The 14,156-nt window shown below is 47.4% G+C and overlaps 1 protein-coding gene across 3 annotated transcripts in view; it reads left to right on the top strand.

The window, feature by feature from the left end:
* The window catches only part of LOC146798010 (N-acetyllactosaminide beta-1,3-N-acetylglucosaminyltransferase 2-like), a 134,379-nt gene continuing 120,223 nt past the window's right edge, over positions 1–14,156 (top strand). For 2 of the 3 annotated variants that reach the window (XM_085625243.1, XM_085625242.1), the window contains exon 1: positions 1–255. The gene's annotated coding sequence lies outside the window, so the exon portion shown is untranslated. The remainder of the gene's footprint in view (positions 256–14,156) is intronic. The other variant, XM_085625241.1, reaches the window with a different exon arrangement.

Genomic DNA, 14,156 nt, shown 5'->3' with positions numbered 1-14,156 from the left:
AGGCGAACAAGGCTAGATTGGGCGGAGGTGGAAAAAGAGAGGCGGAAACTCTGCGCGCAGCAGCCAGCGGGGACTAAAAGCGTGAGAGAGAGGCTAGTAAGAGAGAGCAAAGGGCGTGCCCAGGAGGAAGGAGCGAGCGACATTACACAGACACCTTCACGAGGAGCAGCACCTGCCTGGGACACTCGCCGGACACCTGGGACCCCAGGGCGCTGCCCCCGCCCCGTCACTAACTTTGTCAGCTTCTGTTCCGAGGTGAGTGGTGCGTCAGCGAATCCCTCCGCGACGATTTCCTGTATGACCGACGGAATATGATTTTTCCATTCCCAACGCATAAAGCAGATGGTTACGGACGGGGTGGAGGAGCGCTGAGGGTTTCTGCATGTTTCCGTTTTATTACCTGTAGTGACAGGAAGAGGACCGCGGTTCACAAAGTCGTGTCGAGTAAAGATAAAACATTAGCACCGATGCAAAGTCGTAACTAAATAAAAAAAAGTCCAGAAAAAAGCACATGTAAAGCCACTACAAATTTCCGGAGCCTCGTGACTGTTTGCTTAAGGTTGCGCCCCTGATGGCAAGGCCAGCGCTGTGCTGTGTGATGAATGCAGATAAATCAATGAAAGAGATTATGGGATTTGAGACGCAAACAAACCATGTAACCTGAGGGCATTGTCTAAAACTTGGGGCTGGTGCAGAAATCGGGCAAACCTACTTTACCGTTTTTGCTGCATGTGTGGGCGGATTTTACTCCAGTGCATACCGCTGAAAGGTTATTGCATCAGGGCTAGAACGTATAACTGCCGAGCAATGTGCAAAATAAAATACATTCCTTGAAAAAATCATTTTTCGTAAGCCTTAGATATTTTAACAAAGAAATCCGGATACACGAGGAACCCTTAGAAATAAAGCTACCTGTTGTGGCAAACTTTATGCTGCTTAAAACAAACAGACTAACTGATTTTGAGTAAAGCACAGCCCTATATTTCATGTTTGCAAAGTGGAGTCAGTTGTTGATCCATATCTTAGTACATAACTGCAAAAATGTTATTTTTTTACCTGTTTTACCTTGTGCAAATCTCATTTTTCTATAAAAGTAGGAGAAATTATGTGAATGGATTAACACATTTTAATTTCTAATTATGCACAACAAACCATTGATGTAGCTCATTTATTGGACAGAGCTAGCATGAATAAGGAATGCCGATCGGTCTGGCTTGTTTTATGTGTTTGTCTGTTGTTGTGTTACATGTATTGATGCAATAACAGAAAACGTAAAGTGAGGCACACCAAATAATCTTCAATTGGCATACTGTGTGAAGCACAGGATTATTATAGTTTACACGTTTAAGGCCCTGCCCATAACTACATAGACCACACCTTTTGGAAAGAATTTCTAGTTATGCCTCTGTGGGCACTCCCATTTTAGGATCCTCCCCACACGCCCCCACTCAACTTTTTTTAAATCACATTTAAAGCATGCAGTGAAGTCAAACTGGGTGGGAATGCACTAACATGGTAAGAATATAAGGAGTAAGAAATGAAAGAAAGATGAGACGGAAAGTGTGTGATGACTGAGGCAAAAGAGGGTAGAACAGGAGATACAGAAACCACAGAGGACTGGAGGGTCAGGATGAGAAGATCCTGAAATAAATGGTTGGGCAAGGTGTGAGGCAGAATTGCGGAAGAGGTCCTATGATGAATAAAGGGTAAGGGCGGGATTGATATTATGAAATGAAGGGAGGGACAGCATGAGAATCACATTTCAGATGGTGAACTTGTGATGAATAAAGGACCAGGGTGATAAATATAGACAGAGATCAAATGGTGAAGGGCAAAAGATGGTGAAATAAAGAGAAGACGAACAAGGTCTAACTCGCTAATCCGCCACAGTGGCATTTTCCCGCGAGCTGCACGTAAGGGGAGACTTTTTACAGACCAAGGAGGTCTGCCATCAACCCACCATGCCCTTTTGGCTTCATCCGAGTCATAGTCTGCGCAGCGTGGGGTTGGTTTGAACATTTTGCCAGGGCTGGTTTTGGTTTCCAGGTTGGCCCTGCAGTCAGGAGGTAACAGTATGCCTTTGATAAATGGGGGGATAGAGTTTGAAAGAAGACATGAGATGAAGTATAGGGTTCAATGAGGGACAATTGAGGAGCTGGACTGAGAGAGGAGAGACAGACAGCACGTGATACATTTAGGGAAAGAGTAAGAATTATATCTAATACAGCCTTCGATAAATGTAGGAATGAGTCTGAAAGGGACACTTGAAACATGCAACTCATGGAGGGACGTTATGGAAGAACAGACATGGAAGAAGCGGTGAATGGAAGGGCAGGGTAAAAAGAGGATGTGGCAAACATCAATAAATGGTCAAGGTGTGAGGAGCAAATGTACTCGAGAGCCTAGAATAGAAGCCTGTGGTGAATGGAGGGGTGGGGTTAAAAGAACATTCGGAGCATGTGATGAATGAGTTTCGTTGTTCTTACCTCACATGCTCTCTTATCTTTGACATTTTATGGTGTGCAGCCAGGGTGATTTCTGATAAAATATTTTTTTTTCTGTTCACTTCTTTTTTTTTTTTAGGTATTACACTTATTTTCATTGCCTCTGTCTCAAAGTCTAATCAGAATGATAGCATGTAATCTTGAAAACACGGCCGGACTGGTAACAGAAACCAGCTCTGGCAATTCTGCTCATCCGCCCCCCAGGGAAGGGGGGTGGAAGGGAATGGTTTCAGGGTGCTAGTGTCAAGCACCGTTACCGCTTTTGTTACAGGGGGCTGATATTTCAGCACTGCTGCAAAATCAGCCTCCAGGGTCCAAAAACTGTCCCCCACTCTTCCGGCCCACTGGGAAAACGCCTGGTGACCGCTATGGCCAATCCAGCCCTGCTTGAGGAGCCTATATATCTCCTACTGGAAGGTGTAAAGAGGATTTATAGACCTGTAGTTGCCTCGGGCATTTCGACTAAGGAGGTCTTCCTGTGCCTCAGTAGGGCAAAACTAGAGGTTGCAATCTCAGAGGACGCCGCTGTTGGTTGAATCACATAAAGCGAGTGCTGCCAGTGTTAGTTTATGACATGTCTCCGCCACATTTTTGGGCTGACTGCGGTCTTAAATAGTTGAAGAGCTGGAGCAGCGTTATTTTACCACCTTAGACAATTGTCAGAAGAACAGTGAAGGCATGTGCTGCATTTGGCTGGAAATGTACTAGCATTAGCTGACATGCCTAAAGTAAACAACAGAAAATAACACAATAACATAGACTAAGTAACATAACAGAATTAAAACATAACAGGGCACAGCAAAACAGCTCAAACACAATGGAGCACAACATCCAAAGTACAACACTGCAATAATGCAGCACAAAAACACAGCAGCACACAAAAACAAGAAAATACCATTACCACAGCAAGATGCACCAAGAACTGTCGTAACTTCCCCTCGAGGACATGAAATAGTGCCAATCAACAATGTTTTGCCATCCAGCCCAACATTTTTGATGTAGTCATCTGTGCTGGTACTTGACTGTGTGCAAAAAAAGGTCTCAATATATGGTTCAAAGCCAAGATGTAAAATGGCCTACAAAAGAATCAGGTGGTTGTAGGACAATCTTCCAGCTATCTGTGTTTAGAAGAGCGCTGTTGCTTCTCATTACTTACCAATGTGTGGAACTAAACAGATCCCTTTTCTTACCAAGGCTGAATGGCTATGCTATAGTTACCTCTGAGCTAACAAGTACACAAATCCTAAAACATCACACAATCCTACCAGACGGTACGGTCTGTACATGAACCTAAAAAGTTAGATGATATCACCCCTGTCCTGGAGTCACGCCATGTCTCCCAGAGCATCAAAGGATGCACCTCCAAGCCCTTTGTGCCAGGTGCAAAGGTTTTTGAGTTAGGGGCCCTCTCTATCACCAAATACTGGTTGCTTGTTGTGTGCCATCGGGAATCTCCGACCTGAATGTATTGCACCAAAATGGCACGCCTCATCAAGCTAGAAGGCCCATGGAGGGAAAACCTCAAGGTCCTTGAAACCCATTTCTGGACGATCTAGCCTCAACTCTGATATCTCAACCAAACTCCCACAAATTTAAGGAAGACAAACAAACTTCTCTTTCCATGAAACCTATACGGTATGCACAACTGGACGGTACTAACCCACATTTCTCAGGAACAGGGCCCCGGCACTCAATGTGGAAAACTCAAATCCTCTGGAAATCGGAAATTATTCCTGTTCAGAAGGAACCTGCTGTGTTGGAATTTACAAGGACCTGGATTGTCTCCACAGGGCTCACCAGAACGAACCTCAAAAAGGCAACACCCATTCACAAAAAAATGGAACAATTTAGTATACAGTTCATACTGTAACTTTTTCCAAATCCCACTAAAGTTGCTGTGAAGTGACATATGCCGTTGTTATAAAAAAACATGTGGGGCTGATGCTCCCTGTGCTACATGACTCAAGGTGCCCTTCACTGAAGAGCCCAAAAGGCTGCAAACAAAATAGTGATTTATAAGTTCCTGTACAGAAGGGACCAGGCTTTTCAGTTTTGGGTGGGACTGTGTCTTTTGGGCGTGGACCAAGTCTGATTTGCATATGACAGGTCTCTTGAGTCGCATGTTGGATAAAAATAGATGGACTGGAATGGGGCCTCAATATTTACCAGTGGTTGTGCTTCATTCAAATATTCCCCCCATTACTTTTTTGTTTTCTTCTGAGTTATATAATGCCACTCAAGTAATAAATGTTAAAGGATTTTTTTTAAAGTGTGCCAACATAACCAAGGCAATAACTCAAACATGTAAAGACTGTCCAAACACTTAGGTCAAATAACACAAAACGTTTTACAATCCCAACAAATGAAAAAACAACAAGGGCAGTGGCGGTCAAGAGGCCTTTGTGTGTAAAAGATATGTATAATTACACACGTAGGATAATACAATGGAAAAAGGCTGTAAACAAACTACTTCCCTTAAATGCAAAGGTACACACTCTGGGTCTCAATCCAGATATTTTTGCACACTGAATTTGTAATTAAGGTGTGCAAAAATGTTCTCTGTGGAAATCTGCTTCATGTCTTAAATACCAGACGCAGCTTAACAACTGCCTTAGACACTCCCTTGTGCCGGATCACAAGTCCAGTCTTGTTCTCATGACACTGCAAACGACATAGCATGTTCTTAACTTTGCACCGCCCTTTAACTGCTCTGTATTTTTACCATGAAAATACAGCACATTGACTCAGTTACCCAACAAAATTCCAACACAGGGACACAGAGTATTTATTAAATATCTAATACAAATAGTATTATTTTGATTTTTTTCATCAAGCTTACTGCCAGAGATTCTTAGGGGTATATTCACAAGAACGTGTGATAACTACCGCAAGAGTAGCTTAACGCAACACTCAACATCGCAGCCTATCGTGGGAAAAATTACGCCTTGCCAACCAAGTATTCACAACGCGGCGGTAGCATGCGATAGTCACCAGATAACGCGTCAAATGGCCGTGCAAAAATCAACCCCACGCCGCAAAAATGCGAAACATGAATGCAAAAAATCATGCGATGAGGCCAATCACGGTACAAAAAGAAGCGAAAACCAGCCACAGGCTTGCAAATCCCACGCGTCTGGAGGGAAAATGCACCATAAAAACCACAGAAATAACACACCAGAAACAAGCCAAAGCACTAGCAACATGGATGCACTCTGACCGAGCTCAGAGGCCAACGTGAACCCTACAACCCCCACAGACCACCAGCAAAGAACAATGGGGATGGGGACGGCCGAGGATAAGAGGGATAAGAAGACTGGGTGCAGTTTGCAGCAAAACCAGATAAGCGTCACATAGGTGACAGAACACTACAAGCAACTGACCCACAAGTAGACCACCTGAAATGCAGTCGGAGTGCCGAGGAGGCCAATCGAGGAGGCCAAGGGGCGCTGGCATGATGTGACCACCTATACCAGGCACAAACCCGCTGCCGACAGGAAGGCTGCAACGGCGACAGGAGGTGGCAGTCCTGCGCCACAGGAGGAGCTGGAGGAAACCAAGGCCGCAGTCATCAGTTTGGAGACGGTGCAAGGAGTAGGGAATATGGACACAGCTTGAGAGGACCTGAAACAACTTCAACAGGGTGAGTAACAACCAGTGACTGGGGGGATGGGGGAGATGGGCACAATGGCACACATGCACAACGAGGTGTAGCATACTGCACACCCACAATTACCCTGGATCATGTCCCTCATCCCCTTGGCACACTGCAGCACACACACATAGCAAGAACAGCACACCCACATTGACAACGTGGTACAATGGACAAAGCTGACACTGCAGAACAGAGGACACAACTGGCTCCGTACATGCACAGAAATATGCCTACTACATCTGACTGAGCAGGAAACCGTGAAATGGAAATGTACACGTACGACCTCACATCCGTCATGTAGTCCAAATGTACTGTCCCGCAGCATTAGTCAGCACCTCCCAAACAGTCACAATGTCCATTGTCATACAGTCTGCATGTAACCCAGAACAATGCGCCAACATACATGTCAACACAATGTCAACATGCATCTCCCCTTCACATTGCAGAGGGGCACACAACACCTCCAGCAGAGCACAGAAGACAACACATCTGTGATGCCGGAGAGGACCACCACACCTTCAACACCAACGCCCTACAACAACCCATGGAAATCCCACGCAACCCACCACCAGGACCCGGGCAGCCAAGCTACTTAGAGGAGAACACAGAGCCTGCAACAGACCACACAGCAGGAAGCACCCTCAAACACAGCTGGCTCATGACACTTCACCTACCCACACATGGCACCCCAATGCCATGTGTCAGCACGCCAAAAGGAGGTGGCCGAACAGGTGTGGGTGGGGTCCCAACCCATGCAAGGCAAACTAGATCACATACGTTGGTGTCTATTACCCTTCAAGGACCACCTACACCCCACAAAGGAGACCCATTCTGCTATGGAGACACATGCTGATGCACATTCACAGTACACAACCACGCCCAGGGGCACACACATATCAGTCACACACCCACATTAGCCCTGCATACGACGGCCAAGGCCACTCCCCTTAAAAATTGAGTGGGTGACGACAAAGCTACATTTCCAAGCTCAAACCCGTTGCCTGCGATGACATGCCTGCATCCGCTGTACACAACACAATGTAATGTCGTAGGACCCTGGACCCTCATGCATACAACAAGATCACAGGGACACACGCAGATATTATGTTGAACTGGCTACGGGCATGTGCGCCCGGCCCATGTACAGTGACGCCTGTGCTGGATGTATGTGGGGTGGGTGCAAGCCAGCCCTCTGAGTTTTTGGTGCTGGCAACAAATACAACAGTTAACACAATGAATAAGTAAACAGACAACACCAGCATCATGGGGACAACTGCGGAGCATCATGAAGGTAGCCTGAGCAAGTCCAGAGGGCACACAATCAGCAAACAAAAGTGTCCGTGAGTTGCAGTGCACTGAGGTTGGGGCAGCTGAGCGCGCCCATGTGAAAAAAAAGTCTTGGATTGTGTCCCTTAGAGACATTCCTGATACAGATGTAGTGTGGTGTGTTATACCTGCATCATCTTCCTCATCAACGTCCCAGGTCTCCCACACTGCTTGAGGTGACATTGATGCGCAAACTCTCAACAACACAAAACTCAATCAGTAACGGACGATGGCTTGTGGTGCAATGAGTCAGTGGACCTGGAGTGCCGAGCAGGATATCAGTCTGATGATTGCATCCACGACAGGTGTGAGCAACTCCGTCAATCTGTCAGGACCACTGTTTCGACTCTGGCAGATGGTGGTTGGAGGTGGTCCTGGCAGTGGTGGCATGTGCCTCCTGCGGTGATGTGACGTCTGGGCCGGTCAGGACTCGATTTGATGTGTGAGACCTGGTGGACTGCAGTTGAGGCCGGAGGCAGAGGACAGCGCAAGGCCACAGACACATGGCGTTGATGACCCCAAAGCCATCACCTCAGAGGCCATCCAATATCTCAGAAGGGGTCCCGGACATGAGCAGCACAGAGTTAGTGGCCCCGGATGCCCTGGGGCTGGCACAGGCACCCAGCCATGGGACGGTGACTTGCGGTGCAGTCAGATGGGCCATGCGACCTGAGCGGGTCCTCATCAATGTCTGAGGTGTATGTTGCGGAGGGTTGTGGGGGACAGTGGAAGGTGTCCTCCAGGGCATGATGCAGAGGGTGGAAGCTGTCCGGAAGCAGCAAATGGAGGGGTTGAATGCCACGGCCTCATTTTCGCCACAAAGTCAGAATAACCGCCATGATGTCGACAACAACCCCAAGTTCATGGACTCAGTCGCCACCAAAGTCCAACCAGAAAGAGTCCATGGGTCTCGGGGAATAGACATAGTGGCACCGGGGCTGAAAGGGGATGCAGTCTTCGATGAGGCCTGTACAATGACATAAAGTCTGCCATAAATAAATCAAGGCTGAATTCAAAGGTGTGTGTGACCTATTCGGCTGCAGTGTAGGCCGAGGGCAGTGGTCAGCAAGGGCCCATAGCCACGTGTTGTTGGGATGCTATGCACATGGTTGCTGCCACCTGACCAAAGGGAGTACAGTAAAGTAGAATCTTCCTTTTTGTGCGTACACAGACAATGTATGATCAAGACTCAGTTCCAAATGTGTGAACTACTTGGCCGTAGTGTCGGCCGAAGGCAGTAGTCAGCAGGGGACCACACCCACCTGTCATTACCTCGCGATGCAGTGACTCCAGGGCAGTTGTCGGTAGTGTTCGATCACCTCCGTAACGATGATCCTATTCCCTACGGACTGCAACGCGTCATCCTCTTACGCCTCTCCTTGTGTGCGATGAAATGTATTCTGCCTTTGAATGATCAATGTTCCGTTCCAATTCTGTGACCTACTCATGCGCAGCGTAGGCCAAGGGCAGTAGTCCGCGTAGGCCCACAGACACGTGTGGTTGTGATGCTATGCACAGACTTGGTGGCACCACATCGAAGGGAGTATATTGACATGAACTCTCCCTTAAATAATGTTCACTGCCATGGTGTAATCAAGACTCAGTTCCAAATTGCTGACCTACTTGACCATAGTGTAGGCCGGAGGCGGCAGTAGAGTACGTCAACGAGAAAGGACTAAAGTGGGCCTGTGTCGGGGAGGCCGTGATGGTCTGAGAGGCTGCCAAGGTCGCAGCCCTCAGGCTTGGAGCTTGCGCAGGCACGTGGTGGGCTCTCTATGACACACGCCATTGTCGGAAGGTGATCAGTGTGACCTGGTTGCGCAGGGGCGGGCCTGACGGGTTCGGGGTCCAGCGGGCCGGGGTACGGCAGGCGCACAGGATCGCAGGCAACTCCGCTCACGAGGACGGCGTCGGCCTTGTGGCGTGGTGAGAGGTGCCACCCTGGCAAAGACGTTGGGCTTTCCGGAAGAGGATCACGCCCAGGGTTACGTGCTTTTTGTTCACACCCCTACGCTGGCCCATCCCACTGCGCTCACGCGTATGGGGGGGACGTAACAGGCAACATTTCCGCGAACTCCCCCACTGGCTGGGGTGACATGGTTGCGTCCACTGTCCACTACATTCTATGCACCAACGGTGTATGTCGCCATGGATATGGGTGTGTTCGGTATACTGCCGTCTGTCCAGCACATCTCCGTCACTCTTGGCATTGTATACTTTCCCAATCATGGTTCTCCTGCATCCTTCACATATGCCTGGTTGCCACCTCTCCCCACATTGGGCCAGTGTGTGGCTTAGGTGCCATGCCGTTGATGGCTCATGTTCACGGCTTGCCCAAGTTACCATTGTGAGTTGTTCTGTCGTGTCTGGTGTGTGGGCATGTTGTTTTGCATGTTTGTTGTGATTTTGTGACGTGTGCATTGCCAGAGTTGTGAGTTGCCTGGTTGTGGAGTTAAGGTGAGTGGGGTGTTCATTTGGAACTTGTCAAGGGCCTGTGCATTTCCCTTGGTGCCATCCTGGGAACGCTGGTTGCTGATTGACTGTCGGAGGAAGAAGGGACCATGCACAGTGGCTGGGTATTTGGAGGCGACATTGGTGGAGGTTCCACAGTGTTCGGTTGTTGACTGCATATTGTTGTGAGACGTGTGCTTTCTGTTGTGGTGATTGTGTGCTGTGTCACCAGGGGGCACAGGTATGACATGTGTGCTGTGGATTGCCCCCAACACGTGCGTGCATCCAGCTATGGCGTATGGTCCTTGCTTGGTCTCCAGCGGATCCTGCGCATTGTGTTGAAAGTATGGGGACTGGGGTACCAGGCTGATGGTGATGTCCAGGACAGGTGTGAGGGACTTGGATGTGGCTGGCTGTGTGACTCCTCCGACTCTGGCGGCTGTTGGTTGGGGGGTACCAGGGGCCAACAGGTGCAGCACAGCCAGCAGCTTTGTGTGTGGTGAGATGTTGGCTGTCCGCTGTGTTGGTGCCGTCGGCCTGTTGGGCCAGAGACGTTTTAAGGCATGGACAAAGTGGGCTCTGGCCCAGGGCCCCAGCCTGTCAGGGGCCCCCTTATACAGCCAACCCTGTTCTACAGAGTCTTTCCCTCATGACCTTGAGTAATTGTTAAACAGATTGTTTTAAATACCGTTTTCCTTTATTTTTAATGTGGGGTGTTGTGTGAGTCTATTACAGACATTTTTCAGAGAAATTTTATGTTTATGTTTTATGCTACATACATCTATAAAAAAAGTTTCTTTTTGATCAAAACAGGACCTCTCATATGAAAAATAAGAGGGTGTCACAGATTATTTGCGATAAAATTAGTGAACTGTTGTTGTGTTACAAAATTGTCACTATCCTTGAATATTAGATGTAAACACATTTAAAATTTGAATGCGTGCCCATGACTATTCAGTGACCTGGCCAAAGAGGGCACGACAGAGCTGCCATTGAATTATAAATTAAAAGTTGTTCGAACAGGGGCCCCCAAAATGCATTTAGCCCAGGGCCCCCAAAATCCTTAAGATGCCCCTGTGTTGGACGTTGTTGGTTCAGGATGCGTAGGATGGTTGTCCTTATGAGCCTGTAGTGGGCAGTGATAATGTCAGGTGTTGGATCTGTGAGGCGGGTGCGTTTCTTGGGGGTCCGCTGTCTTTGTCTGTGCTGCCTCTGTGTTGGTCCCGGGGGGGGGGGGAGGGGTGTCCTGAGTGGGGGTTGGGGTCCTGGGGTGGTGGCGGTGGGTGTTGTGGCCCTCTTGGGTGTCCGGGCCGCATGACCAGTGGCTCCATGGCATCTGTTGCCCTTCCGATGTGGCTGTGGGCTGTGCTCCCTTTTGTGGTGCAGGCTGTGGTCCGACTTTGCACCAGGTCAGAGCAGGTATTATTTTCCTGCTGCTAACGCGCCTTATCGCCTGTTTTGTGTTCTTATCGCAGTTCTGGCTGGTTGTTGTGAATGTTGTGGAGTGGTGTTGTCGCAACTTTTGGCACGGGAACGCCTACTCTGCATCTCATTAGCGATAGTTGCGGGGGTCATCTGTGGCGATGTTTATTGCGGCTGCTATTGCGGGTAAACGTGCTGTGGGCTGTTAACACCAGCTTGTGATTGGGGCGACAAGTTTATTGCAACTTTGGCTGCGATAAAGTACTGTTAACTCGGCAATAGACCATTGTGAATATCCCCCATAGCTTCTTAGACCACAGACTTTAGGTGTTAAGTTGCCAGTAGGAATTATACTTATCACAAATGGAAGGGTGAAAAGGTGAACGTGTGAATGGATGTGACCTTATGACCTGCAAATTTGATCAGAGATTTCCTCAGTAAATACATGACACAAATGAGCGGTGTTGCTAAAATTGAACACATTAAGGTAGGGTGCACACGCATGGAATTGGAAACGTGTCTACTGCTTATAAGATCTCTGCAGCAGGCGCATTAACCAAATATGTGCTTTAGATGTACTCAAACAGTAAGATAGTTTATTGGGACACACATTTTTTAAGTCCACTGAACTAATATATAGTGTCTCAGGCGGCAGTAACTGACAAGAAATGGACGAAAGAGGGCAGGTGCTTGCATTGCAATGCACAAGTGGCTATTTTACATATCAGAAGTACTCTTGAGTCATCACAATAAATTCTTTATCGCGTAGATCCATTGTATTCAGTTAGGAAGCGCATTTTCGTTTGCCCTTTTATTGTAGCATCTTTAAATTGTTTATTCACCACTCAAAATGTAAGTGAGACGTGTTGACTTTAACAATGCTTTTTTGCTTGCTACTAGTGTTCCAGCTATAAAAGCAGCCATATGACGGAACACCGAACCTATGCCTACCCTGACCCCCGCCTCCGTCACGGAGAACCATCTACGGGAATAAACTATGCTGCAAACAAAACTCACAAATGTTAGGCGAAGAATCACAATGGCCGAGCCCCCCACCACCCCACCCCACACGTACACACACCCTTCCACTTCACCAAGAGACAAAAAAGGCAACCGCTGTGCTATACAAAAAAATAAAAACAACAGCCACAACAAAATTCGATATTTTGGAGTTCGACGTCGCTTTAGTCGGCACGCCTGTTTCCTAGCTGCCCGACCAGATGAAAACACAGCGAGTGCACGTTCCCTTTAAAGGCGAAGGACGGTGCAGGAAGCGCCGTGTTTTTCTGGCAGGACAAGGCCGACCACGCGGATTAGAGAGGGCGGGGGCGTTTCAGATTGAAGAAAGCGCTTCAGTGGGGTCACAGTCAAGACCTGCAGCCAGGAATCGGCCGGGTAACAAGTTGTCAAGGAGCTGAATTGACTCGGTAACGTGGTATACACCTGGCTCATCCATTTGTCCTTGTGTGACCCTAGGCAGACCATCATCGTGTACTCACGTTTTCAGATTATTTGAGTTAGACACTGACTGTCTTTCGTTACTTAGTGAAATGTGCTTCACACAACTTCTGTCTTAGTCTACATTATACGTGGATATCCCTGACTCGGACCGGGGAGAGGGGACGGGATGGACGCGTGACCTAGAGGAATAACGACGGATGTATATTTTCATTTTAGGCTTTAAATGTATCACTCGTGATATCATACGCTTTGTAGTGCGAAAGGAAATGACGGTGTATTTACAGGATGGCCGATGCTATAATGATTCAATCTTTTTTAAGGGGGGGGGCGTGTTTTAAAAAAAAAAATTCTATAGTACTTCTTAATATGCACCAAACCAAATATTGTGGGACTATTTGTTGTGCAGTGCTGCAATCATTCATGTCCATTTCTCGAGCACCATATCCCTGTACTAAAGTCTACAAATGATAGGGCCTGTTCGTGATTTAGTTCTCAAGTCTGCAAAGTGCACAGGCACTCACTTTGACATAAAAGGAATGCATGAGCAAAACAGTAAAGTTCAGTGGCCAGATTAGTAGTAATTGGGCTCATTGCTAACCTAGATGTCGACAGGTCACGATTTAAAACTTTGACAGGGCCGACTCAGGCTTTCATCCTTCCACAGTCGATAAAAACGAATAACATTAGTCAGGTAGAGAGTGTCTAGAGACAATTGCCTATTAGCAGTCATTTTCAAATATTCAGTTAACAAAAAATAAAAGTCATCCACGCTCTAAAACTTGTGGGAGTGTTTTCAGTGGACATATTTTGCTGTCAATTATTTTGCTCGAAATAACGCGAGTGACACATTTAAATTTGATTTCCCCAGAAACAGATATACTTAAATGCGTCCCTTTGTTAACTCCTCGTTTCTTTTTTGCTAAAATCTGCAAATTATTCAGCAGATGATGGATTATGTCATGTGGCATAACCATAGTTATGTGGAAAATGCCGTGGGCACCGAATCACATAATTCCAGTGACCCTGATTTTAACTTAAAACTTACTACACAGGAAGAGGTGTCGCACCGCGGCCAGGGTGACTGACTCCGGAATCTGGGGATCACGGTTCGATCCCAGGCGCAGGCGGCAGATTAGCCCAGCACCATGTGACTCTGGGCAATAGCTTGCTTAATCTTCCCCACGGCCCCCAGCGCCTAGAGACCCTTAGGGGTGATTGTTCGCGCTTTAACAAATGTGGATTATTATTATTATTACACTCGCTTTTCCTTTTTATTATTGCCATCTGACTTTTGTTGTTATCTGTTTTTCATTTGCTCATTGATTGATACCTTTTGAATA

Source organism: Triturus cristatus, chromosome 9, assembly GCF_964204655.1.
Source record: "Triturus cristatus chromosome 9, aTriCri1.1, whole genome shotgun sequence".
Classification (NCBI taxonomy): Eukaryota; Metazoa; Chordata; class Amphibia; order Caudata; family Salamandridae; genus Triturus; species Triturus cristatus.
This window is presented reverse-complemented; position numbering and strand designations above follow the sequence as displayed.